General features: G+C 27.9%; 1 protein-coding gene across 2 annotated transcripts in view; it reads left to right on the top strand.

Moving 5' to 3' along the window:
• The window catches only part of LOC100198744 (transmembrane protein 87B), a 52,916-nt gene extending 45,323 nt beyond the window's left edge, over positions 1-7,593 (top strand). For both annotated transcript variants that reach the window (XM_065799193.1, XM_065799194.1), the window contains exon 20: positions 6,799-7,593. The gene's annotated coding sequence lies outside the window, so the exon portion shown is untranslated. The remainder of the gene's footprint in view (positions 1-6,798) is intronic.
• The last annotated feature ends 2,581 nt before the right edge of the window (positions 7,594-10,174 follow it).

Raw genomic sequence — 10,174 nt, forward strand, 5'->3', positions numbered from 1 at the left:
CATATGGCTATCTAGGTCCTTTTGCACAACTTTTTGAATAATCTGGAAATGCATTATATTCAGTCTGGAAATGAAATTATTTTGATTATATTCAGTGATATATTGTGAATAATATTTAGCTGAAGTATTCAATATTTTAAAGTCAACCATAACTTAAGCAAGAAAACTTAAATTTGAAAAAGGAATACTAACACTTCCAGAAAAAATTAACATTGTTAGAATTGAATCAGATATTGATAAGGTGGAAAGCTTTTATTGTAATGATCAGTTCAGTCGGCAGTTGCCAGGTATAAAAGATTTTGTAAGTGTATCCAAAAATAAACATGTATCAAAGCAATTACTTCTTTGCAATTTAAAGGAATTGTTTATTGAGTTCAAGCTTGAGCACCCTCAATCCAAAATAGGATTTTCTAAATTTGCTCAGTTAAAGCCAAAATGGTGTATTTATGCTGGTCAAAAAGGAACCCATGCTGTTTGTATATGTGTAATACATTAAAACCTAAAGCTTATGCTTAGCGCAGTTAAACTGGAAAAGAGTTACCATGAACTTATTGAGAAGATTGTTTGTAGCAGAGAGTCAAAGGAATGCATGGTCCATAGATGTAATCATTGCCCTGGAGTTCAAATTATTATCAATTAACTGCAAATCTATTTCAAAATGAAGGATCATTTGAAGAGAACGACAAAGTTGATGAAGATGGAGTACAACAGATAGAGCAGAACTTTTAAGTTACACATCTACAATAGGCGAATTCATTGAAAGTCTTAGTGAAAAACTTGATAGCATAACACCTCACTCTTATATTGCTAAAGCACAAGGTAAATATTTAAATACATTAAAGTCATCTATACCCATAAATGAAATTATTGTTTTGGTTGATTTTGAAGCAACAGCAATGCACATTACATAATGTAGTTATTTATAACAAAAATGATGAGAGTGCTACTAAAAGTGAACCATTGTCTTTATGTTTTATATCTGATGACTTAACACATGATGTTGGATTTATCTATTGTATAGTAAAATGAACTGTCCAATTTGTACAAGAAATGTTTCCAAATCCATCAAATCCTCAACAAAAAATACCTTTACTCCAAGTTACATAGATTTTATGCGTTGTTTGTAAGCATGGAGGTTAGTCACGCTAGACAATTTCCAGTTCTGCCAATTTGGGGCTCTTTTTCAAATTTAGGGGTCCTTTCCAAATATGAGGATTTTTTTTTAGTAATACACCTAGTAATACAAGTTTTTAATAACTCTATCGACAGGTTGGGGGGGGGGGTCTGATCCTCTAGCCACAGCGCTGTTCGTAAGGTATTTTCAGCCCTATGTAAATTTGTTGCTTTGTATTATTTTACTAATATTTTAGTTCATAAAGGTCATTCCTTTTAAAAACAAGACTTTTCAATTTGTCTCAACAATTTATTTTTGAAAAATTTTATAATTTCAAAATTACGAGTTTGCGCAGAGGGTTTTTGAATCTGTTACGGTTAAAATTATTTTAAAAATACTTTTTATACTATTTCTCCACCGATAGTAATATTGCAAATTGATTTTAAATATATACAGTATTGTGCAAATTAATTGCATCAAAGTTAAAAAGAATAAAAATTCAATTTTAAGTTTTCTTACTCTAATAAAATAAAAACTCATGCACTAATATTTTATGTGTCTTTCTCGTGCTGCTATGACTTTCTGCACATGATTTGGTATAGAATCCACTAAATTTTTACAAATGGGGCTCACAGTGGCTGGTGAACTTTAATTCAGATAAAACTCAATTTTTTTCAGCCAATCGTTATCGCAATAATTTAGATCTTCCTATATTTATGAACGGTGATGTACTCGATGAGTCACCTACTCTTCTTCTTCTAGGATTAACTCTTACTTCCAATCTTTCTTGCACAATACTGTGTGTATATATATATATATATATATATATATATATATATATATATATATATATATATATATATATATATATATATATATATATATATATATATATTTTTGATAAGTAGGGGAAGGTTGCGTATGTTAAGCATCTTAACAGTCTATTGTTTTTTTGCAGCCGAAATATTATATTATATATTATATTAAATAAAATAATATTTATATTTCTTTTTGCAGATTATCATTATTTAATCTTTCCTATTAAAGAATATACATGAATAGTTCTTAAAAAAAATCTTTATACCAAAAATTGCGTTATTTTCAACATCAATCATCTCATCTTAGGAAACCAGTTTTCTAAAATGAGCTTTTTTTTAATGGAACTCAAAATAACAAAAAAAAATTAAATAAAATTGTATCTTTAAGGACTATACTTAAGTAAAAAATAATTATCTCAACCATAAAAAAAAAAAAATCTTTACTATCTTTTTGCAATATTATTTTTTGAAAAAACTTTTGCTCTTGAAATACCAAAATAAAGCTCCATGGAGAATAACTTAAAAAAAACGCGCTTTTCTTAATAAAAAGCCGCATCTCATCTTGAGCGTCTAAAAACGTATCATCTTAAGCTACTTCACCAAGTACTATCATAAGTTAAATAACATGACAACAGCTTATGTATTATACTCTTAATAAACATCGGGATGTTCAAAAGACAATTATAAAACTGTTACTATTTGCGAGCGTGGTTTGGTTTTTTAATCTTTGGGCTTGTGGTTGTCAAGCAAGAACTTGTTTTCGTGACGGCACTTAGATATTATTTCTGTTTTTTTATTTAATAATGGCATTTTTTTAAAAATATATTTGTTAATGTTTTAATTAATTAATTTGCATTTATTTAATAATGGCATTTTTATTTAATATATGGCAGATAAATGAAAACTTAAAAATAACACACAAATTAAGCTGGTCAAACATTAAACAAGTCCCCGTCTACAGTAACGTAACAAAAAAATGCTTGCTTTGCCTTCATGAAAATCTTCGCATAATATCATACAAAGGTTCGCAAATTAACAGTACTTATTGCACATTCTTACATCAGTGCAATATCTGTCCGCTCTCTCTATGCTATCTTTCTAACTGACTTTCACACCATTATCCTTCGTTCTTCTTAAATTCACTTACTCTTGGTCTGCGAAGCAGGTTATGATGCTCCTTAACGAGCTGAAGTCGTCTTCGCAGGTCCGGGTATGTGGCCTCTATATTGCAACCGGAGGAGGATAAACCACAATATCCATGAAACTTTTAGGAGTAAAAATTATGCAGTTATTTTTATTCGATCTTGTCAAAAAATCAATTTATACACACACACACACACACACACACACACACACACACACACACACACACACATATATATATATATACACTTTGCAATGACATCGCAAATTGAGGAAGCATTTTTTTAACAGTGAAAAGGTGAAAAATAGATATAAGAGAAAAAAAGAAAAGCAAATAAAAATTGTTTCGAATAGAAGAATCGAAAAATAAAAAAATGAAACAATGAAAATATAAAAGAATAAAAATTGAAGAAAAAACATTAAATAAACAGAAAAACTAAACACAAAGTTAAAAGAATAAAAATGTTCGTGATAAATTCGAAAATAAAAACAAAAATAACATTTTAAAAGTTTTATTAGCTTATGTTGTTGGGATTGTTTTTTTACTGTCGTTTTTTTTTGTGCATTGTTTATAACGTCGTGTGTTTTTATATATTTTTTTATATTGTCTTGTATTTCTATGTTTTGTTTATACTTTATGTATCGTTTTTATTGATGTGTACATTTGTGTATTGTTTATGTTGACGTGTATTTTTTTTGTGGCCTTGTTACAAATTATTTTTATTATCGTTGCTTTTTATGTTTGTTGCTATTATTCGAGTTATTTCTTTTTTGTCTCATCATAATATTTAAAAATATCCTTTTGTTTTCTTTTTTACTTTCTATCATGCTTCAGATCATCAAACCTTGCGTTGTTTCATTCTTTATCTCTCATGTCAGTTTATTCACTTTTTCCCTTTTTTGTGTTATTTGTCTTTTTAAGATAATATTGTTCTTTTTATTTTGTTTTATTTTTTTAATTTTTTTTGGTCGCTATCTATATTACATTTTTTTGCTTTATTTATTTCATTAAGGTGTCACTCCAATGGCTAGTTTTTAACTATATGAGTGACACCGAACCTAATTTTGTAAAATTATAAATAACTTTGTAATTTTTTCCATTTGATGGTTAAATAAATGGGTTATATATATATATATATATATGTGTGTGTGTATATATATATATATATATATATATATATATATATATATATATATATATATATATATATACACACACATAAACATGCATATATGTAAATATATATATACACACATAAATATGTAGATATATATACGCACATACATATACACACATATATACATACATATATGTGTGTGTATATATATATATATATATATATATATATATATATATATATATATATATATATATATATATATATATATATATATATATATATATTTAAACAACTTTAAAATGTATTCTACAAAAATAGAGTGCTCAATGTTCTTAAAAGAACAGAACAATTATATATTAGTAGAAAATCACTTAACAAAAATTTTTTTCATTTTACACTGTGTTTCATCGATAAAGGCTCATCAGAAATGAAGGATTTCTGATGAGTCTTTATATATGTGTGTATATATGTATATATATATACACACATATATATGTGTATATATATATACCCCAGCTAACACAAAACGTTCAACGAACGTTGCGAGCGTTTAAGAACGTTCATAAAATGTTCTCGAACGTTCGCAACGTTCGACGAACGAACTTGAACGTTTTGTGTTAGCTGGGACATTCTTAAACGAACGTTGCGAACACACACACACACTTTTTGTGTGCGAACACACACACACGTGTGCGTATTTTTATACATATACAGTGGTGGCCAAATTATTAGATTAAATGCAATTTTTGATACATTTGTGAAATTTATTCATAAATAATGCAACATTTTTACTTCAAAACATTACAAAAAATTAGAAAAGTTAAGAAGCGCAATATTTTATTGTAAAAAAGCACAAAATTGAACCGTTTAAGTATAAAAACAATTAAATACAATGCAAAATTAGGACTTGATATTCAAATGCCAAGATGGCTTAAATTTTGCATTAATAAGACTAAGTTAAAATTACAATAAAAATGCAAAAAGTAACAATAAAAAATGAAATAAATTACAATGACAATGAAAGTTCGAATAGTTGAAACATGTCAATTAATATTTTGCATGGGTTCCCTTATTTTTAGGCAGTGCCTGGACTCTTGAAGGCATCCCATGAATAAGTTTCGGGCAAAGTTTACGGATTTCGTCGTCATGATGCCAGACATTGATCAAAGCCTCGGTCAGTTCCATCTTATTTTTTGGTTTCATTCCTCCTACTCTTCTTTTGATGATCTCCCACAGGTTCTCAATGGGGTTCATGTCAGGTTAATTACCTGGCCACTGCAGAAGCCTAATGTGGTTGTCAGCTAAGTATTTCTTGACTGTCTTTGTAGTGTGACAAGGTGCTTCATCTTGCATAAAAGTGAACGGTCTCCGTCGGTACCATTCGCCAAGTTGAGGCAGCAGTTGTGTCTCAAGCATCTTCTTGTATTGAACTTGATTCATGGTGCCTTCAACAATATACAGTCGTCTAGGCCCATGAATAGAGATAACTGACCAGATCATGACATACGTTGGGTGCTTTACTGTCTTTGCAACACAGTCAGGATGAAATTCTTCACCGGGTCTCCTACGTACATAGGGTGCTTTCTCATCCATGATGTAAAGGGATGATTCATCACTGAAACACACCTGACTCCAGTCATTTTCAGTGAAATTTTTGTGTTGCTTTCCCCATGCCAAACGTTTCTTGATCATTGCCGGAGTCAGCTTTGGTTTTCTGCGTGGCCGTCGAGTTCGAAAACCATTCACAACTAATTGTCTTCTGACTGTTCTGGTACTCACATGTACATTACTTTTTTGTAATTCTTCCTGCAACATCTTGCTTGTTGCTTTACGGTTTCTTATACAGTATTTCATGAGGTACCTGTTGTCTCGCACAGACATAGATTTTTTTCTGCCACAATTGCCAACACGGTTGCCTCGTAATTTTTCACCAGCCTGAATCTTCTTCATTCTCGATACCGATTTCTGACTTATTCCAACATTTTTAGCAATCTCCTTTTGCGTGAGTGATGTCTTTTATAGATAAACCTCAACTCTGGCCAATTTTGTCGGTGACAAGTCGGCAGCTTTTTCCATCTATTAAAAGGACATAAAATGCTTTATTAATTAAACATGTTTCTTCATTTTTAATGTAGAAAATAAAAATAAATAAAAGATTGACTTTAATGTAATGTCAAGCAACTCTTATTAATGTACATTTTCCTTTAATTTTTGCTCATAAACATCAAACAAATAAGAAAATACTGACCTCTAACAGATAGCAGGTGACCAAATTTTAATATTCAATTTACAGTTAAAATTTTCAATAAAATGGATCTTGAGCGAAAATAAAAATAAATTGCACTTATTATCACTTAAGCAACATTGGGCTATACATGCAGTAACTATATATACATTAATTTAATAACTAATTTGTACCAAGATAGGTACATTCGAAAATAATCTCGGTTTTGTAGCCTAGTCTAATAATTTGGCCACCACATATATATATATATATATATATATATATATATATATATATATATATATATATATATATATATATATATATATATATATATATATATATATATATATATATATATGTTATTCTTCTGTTTAGAATTACTTCAAATGAGATTCTAATAAAAATTTTCTCGAGAAAAATTGTTGCATTCTTTTTAAAGTTCTTATTATACCAAATATTAGTTACAGAAGAAACGATTATTGCTCAATCAGCTGTTTGGCGGATTAACGATATCTTTTACCGTAAAAATATAAACGCGATAAATTAGATTATTTATTTGTGCAAATTCAATGGTTTTGGTCTTTACTTTTATTTGTTTTCACTATGTTTGAATACGGCATAATAAATATCTTTAATGAACATATATTTTTGATAAGTGTTTAGATGCGAGAATGGTTCAGATTAGCAAAATTTTATCTTGAATAATTATATTAAAGTTAAAAATATGTATATTTAAATGGCTTAGCATGCTTAGCTGTATTAAGAGCAGCGACGGATGTATAGACGTTCGGTTTCAACATTTTTTTTAAAAAAATCGCTTTTACAATAAAAGTTGTTCGGCATAGAAATTATATATAAAAATTCCAGCAAAAATCTAACCAAATGCACTTGTATTTTTATTCAAAAAATATTCATTAAAAATGTATTGAGTCTGCGTCTGCTTTAAAGTGCGGGCCCATTGGAAACAGCCTGGAAACTAACGGAACTTATAATACAAATTTTGTATGTAGTTTTTTTTATGCTGGGCTTTGAAGCTCTGCTTATAAATCTTTATTAAATGGATAATTATATCTATTCATTTGTATTAGAAGTTTCGAAAATATTTGAAAATTTTGTAACCTATTTATTACGGAATCATGTTTTGATATAAATTCAAATTTATTCAGAAAACATTTTTATTTTACAGTGCTTGATACTTAGTAGATTTTCTGAGAAATTTATGTGTAACTAATCTTCTAGGAAATTTATGTGTAACTAATCTTCTAGGAAATTTCTATGGACTAATCTTCTGTGAACTATTCTTCTCGAAAATTTAGACTATTATTCTAGATTATTTCTGTATACTATTCTTCTAGAATATTTTTGTTAACTACTAGAAACTCGACACTATTTAAGAGGTGCGTCATTTGGTTTTCTCATTCATGCATTGATAAATGAAAACCTGTAGATACTTTTTTGACCAGTCGGTAGCTAATAAATATCAAAAGTTTTGCCAAGTAGTCGAATATTCAAATAGAAAAATTTATGAATAAAAAAACTTGTCAATTCTTTTTAGATATTTATACAGCATAAAAACCAACTGCTTTCATCAATGCTAACTTGACAATATTGTCTATGACTTTGTCAGCTATTGTGTATGCTTCTATATCAACTATTTTTAAATCTGGTGATGACACTAATATTTTTAATTATAGATCTAATACCGCCTTACCGAGTTTCTCAAAATTATCTGAACGCGTTATGCGTGATCAGGCTTAATAAATATTTAACAATATACTAAGTAATAAGCGATTTGGCTTTAATAAAATATAGTCTATTCGCACGTTTTTCATGTGCGAATAGACTATATTTTATTGAATAAATAAATTTAAAATAAAACTATTAATATCTAATTGTTAGAAATAGATAAAGATGTTTTATAGTGAAAAATATTTTTTAACTTTTGTTTGGAATAATTATAAGTCAAATTAATAGAAAAATCGATATTAGGTATAACTATTTTATTCCATATTTATGGGCTGCGATAAGAAATACAAAATTCATGTATATTCAGAAAATATTTTCACAAATTGTATTAAAATACTAATCTCAAGTAAACACCAAAAAAAAAAAAATTTATATATATAATTAATCATAGTAATAATGGTTGTAATGATAATATAGCAACATATAATAATAATGTTATTTTAGCATTAGTAAATATAACTCAAATATATTCTTAAAAAATTATAAAGATTTAGTAAATATATTAATCACATGCTATAATATAATAACCAAAATATATTGCAAATATCATGACTAAATAAATAACTAAAATATAAACAGGAAAACATTGAGAAAATCAAAACAAAAGAAAAGTTACAACAAACATTACAAAAACAAAATTACAAAACAAAAAATTACGTTAAGTACTTTTTGCAAAAAATAAAAATAAAAAACATAAGATTAAAGAAATAAATAATTAAAGAAACAAAATTGATAATAAAGAAAAAAACTTATTGAAACTAACACCGTAGAATAAAACATGATAATTGGCTAAAATGAAAATAAAAACAAATATATCATTGTACACAAAATTTATATATCACTTTTAAAAAATAAATAATATCTAAAAAATAAAACAATAAATAACTAACAAATAATAATAAGTAAAACTATATATGCTAAAAAACTGAAGAAAGAAAGATATTACTACAACATCGCATCAGAGCCGACGACACCGGGTTTGGTTAAAAGACCATTTTTATTAATTTTTTTTTTCACTTAAGAAATTAGTAGATATCTAGTAATTTAATAAAAAAAAGTCCTATATATCTAGATCTATTTTAGAAATTGACGATTATGCCCCTTCACTTTTAAACCCGTGTCGTCGGCCCTGCGCATAAGAGCATAACTTAGTAAAACTAACTAAAAATAAATCGTAAATAAATAATTCTAAAAAATGTATGAAATAAATAAAAAAAATCTTAGTTTGAAATCTTTTTCCGTTGCTTTTTTCCGAAATTTAAGTTTTTCTTCTTTGTTTTTATTTTTTGTGATGTCATTGTAAAGAATGGTCACATTTATTTTCGGGTTTTAATGCACAAAAAGATAAGTTTTCTTTACATTTAAACATAAGCATAAAATGTTATACACTTTTAGTTGGTAAATATTTAGGACTTTCATTTTTTTTAAAGTGGCTTAGAGTTATTAAAGTTTATTGCGTGAGCTGCGTGTGATGAAGAAGTAATAATAAAAAAAAACTTAAAGAGATTTAAGTTTTGTTTTATTATTGCGTGTCTAATACATATTTGCATAATTGCAAAGGAATAGTACAGCTGTGTTAATTTTTGTTTGTTTAATATTTTTCTTGCTTTACATATGAGGCGTTGCGAACGAAAGGGGCACACCAACCAAAATCAAGTTTTGAGTAAGCGCGCGAAATTACACTTTTTCCTACCACGTGGTAGAAATGTTAACACCCCCTCCCCCTCCCCCTCTGTGGTAGTTTTACTCGTTACAATGTGTGTTTCTTCATCACGTGTAAATAACAAGGGATTTTCAGTCAGAAAGAGGCCCACTGACACGTTGATCTTGTGTTATATTGTAGATGACAGACTAAAGTAAAAAATGGTTAAAGAAAACGGATTTCGAAAGTTGGTTGGTGTGCCCCTTTCGTTCGCAACGCCTTATATAATACCAATAGTATTAAATTTTGCAACTTTTGTGGAGTTACTGTCAATGTGATTTTTCCAAGGTTTTTTTCTCTCTT

Source organism: Hydra vulgaris, chromosome 06 (assembly GCF_038396675.1).
Source record: "Hydra vulgaris chromosome 06, alternate assembly HydraT2T_AEP".
NCBI lineage: Eukaryota > Metazoa > Cnidaria > Hydrozoa > Anthoathecata > Hydridae > Hydra > Hydra vulgaris.